The sequence below is a fragment of the Poromitra crassiceps genome, assembly GCF_964638095.1.
Source record: "Poromitra crassiceps genome assembly, chromosome: 1".
NCBI lineage: Eukaryota > Metazoa > Chordata > Actinopteri > Beryciformes > Melamphaidae > Poromitra > Poromitra crassiceps.
Window position 1 is genome coordinate 12297930 of NC_139623.1, and position 6000 is coordinate 12303929.

The 6000-nt window shown below is 41.4% G+C and overlaps 1 protein-coding gene across 1 annotated transcript in view; it reads right to left on the minus strand.

Moving 5' to 3' along the window:
• Positions 1–6000, minus strand: part of epb41l4b (erythrocyte membrane protein band 4.1 like 4B) — a 41003-nt gene that overhangs the window by 25517 nt on the left and 9486 nt on the right. The window lies entirely within an intron of this gene.

Sequence of the window (6000 nt, forward strand, 5' to 3'; positions counted from 1 at the left end):
GTGATCAATGCTGCTCTACCCACAGGGTGATATGTACATGTTATCATGTTATCAATGCTGCTCTACCCACAGGGTGATATGTACATGTTATCATGTTATCAATGCTGCTCTACCCACAGGGTGATATGTACATGTTATCATGTTATCAATGCTGCTCTACCCACAGGGTGATATGTACATGTTATCATGTGATCAATGCTGCTCTACCCACAGGGTGATATGTACATGTTATATGTTATCAATGCTGCTCTACCCACAGGGTGATATGTACATGTTATCATGTTATCAATGCTGCTCTACCCACAGGGTGATATGTACATGTTATCATGTGATCAATGCTGCTCTACCCACAGGGTGATATGTACATGTTATCATGTGATCAATGCTGCTCTACCCACAGGGTGATATGTACATGTTATCATGTTATCAATGCTGCTCTACCCACAGGGTGATATGTACATGTTATCATGTTATCAATGCTGCTCTACCCACAGGGTGATATGTACATGTTATCATGTTATCAATGCTGCTCTACCCACAGGGTGATATGTACATGTTATCATGTTATCAATGCTGCTCTACCCACAGGGTGATATGTACATGTTATCATGTTATCAATGCTGCTCTACCCACAGGGTGATATGTACATGTTATCATGTGATCAATGCTGCTCTACCCACAGGGTGATATGTACATGTTATCATGTGATCAATGCTGCTCTACCCACAGGGTGATATGTACATGTTATCATGTTATCAATGCTGCTCTACCCACAGGGTGATATGTACATGTTATCATGTGATCAATGCTGCTCTACCCACAGGGTGATATGTACATGTTATATGTTATCAATGCTGCCCTACCCACAGGGTGATATGTACATGTTATCATGTTATCAATGCTGCTCTACCCACAGGGTGATATGTACATGTTATATGTTATCAATGCTGCTCTACCCACAGGGTGATATGTACATGTTATATGTTATCAATGCTGCCCTACCCACAGGGTGATATGTACATGTTATCATGTTATCAATGCTGCTCTACCCACAGGGTGATATGTACATGTTATCATGTGATCAATGCTGCTCTACCCACAGGGTGATATGTACATGTTATCATGTTATCAATGCTGCTCTACCCACAGGGTGATATGTACATGTTATCATGTTATCAATGCTGCTTTACCCACAGGGTGATATGTACATGTTATCATGTGATCAATGCTGCTCTACCCACAGGGTGATATGTACATGTTATCATGTTATCAATGCTGCCCTACCCACAGGGTGATATGTACATGTTATATGTTATCAATGCTGCTCTACCCACAGGGTGATATGTACATGTTATCATGTTATCAATGCTGCTTTACCCACAGGGTGATATGTACATGTTATCATGTGATCAATGCTGCTCTACCCACAGGGTGATATGTACATGTTATCATGTGATCAATGCTGCCCTACCCACAGGGTGATATGTACATGTTATCATGTTATCAATGCTGCTCTACCCACAGGGTGATATGTACATGTTATCATGTGATCAATGCTGCTCTACCCACAGGGTGATATGTACATGTTATCATGTGATCAATGCTGCCCTACCCACAGGGTGATATGTACATGTTATCATGTTATCAATGCTGCCCTACACACAGGGTGATATGTACATGTTATATGTTATCAATGCTGCTCTACCCACAGGGTGATATGTACATGTTATCATGTTATCAATGCTGCTCTACCCACAGGGTGATATGTACATGTTATCATGTGATCAATGCTGCCCTACCCACAGGGTGATATGTACATGTTATCATGTGATCAATGCTGCTCTACCCACAGGGTGATATGTACATGTTATCATGTTATCAATGCTGCTCTACCCACAGGGTGATATGTACATGTTATATGTTATCAATGCTGCTCTACCCACAGGGTGATATGTACATGTTATCATGTGATCAATGCTGCCCTACCCACAGGGTGATATGTACATGTTATCATGTTATCAATGCTGCCCTACCCACAGGGTGATATGTACATGTTATCATGTTATCAATGCTGCTCTACCCACAGGGTGATATGTACATGTTATCATGTTATCAATGCTGCCCTACCCACAGGGTGATATGTACATGTTATCATGTTATCAATGCTGCTCTACCCACAGGGTGATATGTACATGTTATCATGTGATCAATGCTGCTCTACCCACAGGGTGATATGTACATGTTATCATGTTATCAATGCTGCTCTACCTACAGGGTGATATGTACATGTTATCATGTTATCAATGCTGCCCTACCTACAGGGTGATATGTACATGTTATCATGTGATCAATGCTGCTCTACCCACAGGGTGATATGTACATGTTATCATGTGATCAATGCTGCTCTACCCACAGGGTGATATGTACATGTTATCATGTGATCAATGCTGCTCTACACACAGGGTGATATGTACATGTTATCATGTTATCAATGCTGCTCTACCCACAGGGTGATATGTACATGTTATCATGTTATCAATGCTGCCCTACCCACAGGGTGATATGTACATGTTATCATGTTATCAATGCTGCTCTACCCACAGGGTGATATGTACATGTTATCATGTTATCAATGCTGCTCTACCTACAGGGTGATATGTACATGTTATCATGTTATCAATGCTGCTCTACCCACAGGGTGATATGTACATGTTATCATGTTATCAATGCTGCTCTACCCACAGGGTGATATGTACATGTTATCATGTTATCAATGCTGCTCTACCCACAGGGTGATATGTACATGTTATCATGTGATCAATGCTGCCCTACCCACAGGGTGATATGTACATGTTATCATGTTATCAATGCTGCTCTACCCACAGGGTGATATGTACATGTTATATGTTATCAATGCTGCCCTACCCACAGGGTGATATGTACATGTTATCATGTTATCAATGCTGCTCTACCCACAGGGTGATATGTACATGTTATCATGTGATCAATGCTGCCCTACCCACAGGGTGATATGTACATGTTATCATGTTATCAATGCTGCTCTACCCACAGGGTGATATGTACATGTTATCATGTTATCAATGCTGCTCTACCCACAGGGTGATATGTACATGTTATCATGTTATCAATGCTGCTTTACCCACAGGGTGATATGTACATGTTATCATGTGATCAATGCTGCTCTACCCACAGGGTGATATGTACATGTTATCATGTTATCAATGCTGCCCTACCCACAGGGTGATATGTACATGTTATCATGTGATCAATGCTGCTCTACCCACAGGGTGATATGTACATGTTATCATGTGATCAATGCTGCCCTACCCACAGGGTGATATGTACATGTTATCATGTTATCAATGCTGCTCTACCCACAGGGTGATATGTACATGTTATCATGTGATCAATGCTGCTCTACCCACAGGGTGATATGTACATGTTATCATGTGATCAATGCTGCCCTACCCACAGGGTGATATGTACATGTTATCATGTTATCAATGCTGCCCTACACACAGGGTGATATGTACATGTTATATGTTATCAATGCTGCTCTACCCACAGGGTGATATGTACATGTTATCATGTTATCAATGCTGCTCTACCCACAGGGTGATATGTACATGTTATCATGTGATCAATGCTGCCCTACCCACAGGGTGATATGTACATGTTATCATGTGATCAATGCTGCTCTACCCACAGGGTGATATGTACATGTTATCATGTTATCAATGCTGCTCTACCCACAGGGTGATATGTACATGTTATATGTTATCAATGCTGCTCTACCCACAGGGTGATATGTACATGTTATCATGTGATCAATGCTGCCCTACCCACAGGGTGATATGTACATGTTATCATGTTATCAATGCTGCCCTACCCACAGGGTGATATGTACATGTTATCATGTTATCAATGCTGCTCTACCCACAGGGTGATATGTACATGTTATCATGTTATCAATGCTGCCCTACCCACAGGGTGATATGTACATGTTATCATGTTATCAATGCTGCTCTACCCACAGGGTGATATGTACATGTTATCATGTGATCAATGCTGCTCTACCCACAGGGTGATATGTACATGTTATCATGTTATCAATGCTGCTCTACCTACAGGGTGATATGTACATGTTATCATGTTATCAATGCTGCCCTACCTACAGGGTGATATGTACATGTTATCATGTGATCAATGCTGCTCTACCCACAGGGTGATATGTACATGTTATCATGTGATCAATGCTGCTCTACCCACAGGGTGATATGTACATGTTATCATGTGATCAATGCTGCTCTACACACAGGGTGATATGTACATGTTATCATGTTATCAATGCTGCTCTACCCACAGGGTGATATGTACATGTTATCATGTTATCAATGCTGCCCTACCCACAGGGTGATATGTACATGTTATCATGTTATCAATGCTGCTCTACCCACAGGGTGATATGTACATGTTATCATGTTATCAATGCTGCTCTACCTACAGGGTGATATGTACATGTTATCATGTTATCAATGCTGCTCTACCCACAGGGTGATATGTACATGTTATCATGTTATCAATGCTGCTCTACCCACAGGGTGATATGTACATGTTATCATGTTATCAATGCTGCTCTACCCACAGGGTGATATGTACATGTTATCATGTGATCAATGCTGCCCTACCCACAGGGTGATATGTACATGTTATCATGTTATCAATGCTGCTCTACCCACAGGGTGATATGTACATGTTATATGTTATCAATGCTGCCCTACCCACAGGGTGATATGTACATGTTATCATGTTATCAATGCTGCTCTACCCACAGGGTGATATGTACATGTTATCATGTGATCAATGCTGCCCTACCCACAGGGTGATATGTACATGTTATCATGTTATCAATGCTGCTCTACCCACAGGGTGATATGTACATGTTATCATGTTATCAATGCTGCTCTACCCACAGGGTGATATGTACATGTTATCATGTTATCAATGCTGCTTTACCCACAGGGTGATATGTACATGTTATCATGTGATCAATGCTGCTCTACCCACAGGGTGATATGTACATGTTATCATGTTATCAATGCTGCCCTACCCACAGGGTGATATGTACATGTTATCATGTGATCAATGCTGCTCTACCCACAGGGTGATATGTACATGTTATCATGTGATCAATGCTGCCCTACCCACAGGGTGATATGTACATGTTATCATGTTATCAATGCTGCTCTACCCACAGGGTGATATGTACATGTTATCATGTGATCAATGCTGCTCTACCCACAGGGTGATATGTACATGTTATCATGTGATCAATGCTGCCCTACCCACAGGGTGATATGTACATGTTATCATGTTATCAATGCTGCCCTACACACAGGGTGATATGTACATGTTATATGTTATCAATGCTGCTCTACCCACAGGGTGATATGTACATGTTATCATGTTATCAATGCTGCTCTACCCACAGGGTGATATGTACATGTTATCATGTGATCAATGCTGCCCTACCCACAGGGTGATATGTACATGTTATCATGTGATCAATGCTGCTCTACCCACAGGGTGATATGTACATGTTATCATGTTATCAATGCTGCTCTACCCACAGGGTGATATGTACATGTTATATGTTATCAATGCTGCTCTACCCACAGGGTGATATGTACATGTTATCATGTGATCAATGCTGCCCTACCCACAGGGTGATATGTACATGTTATCATGTTATCAATGCTGCCCTACCCACAGGGTGATATGTACATGTTATCATGTTATCAATGCTGCTCTACCCACAGGGTGATATGTACATGTTATCATGTTATCAATGCTGCCCTACCCACAGGGTGATATGTACATGTTATCATGTTATCAATGCTGCTCTACCCACAGGGTGATATGTACATGTTATCATGTGATCAATGCTGCTCTACCCACAGGGTGATATGTACATGTTAT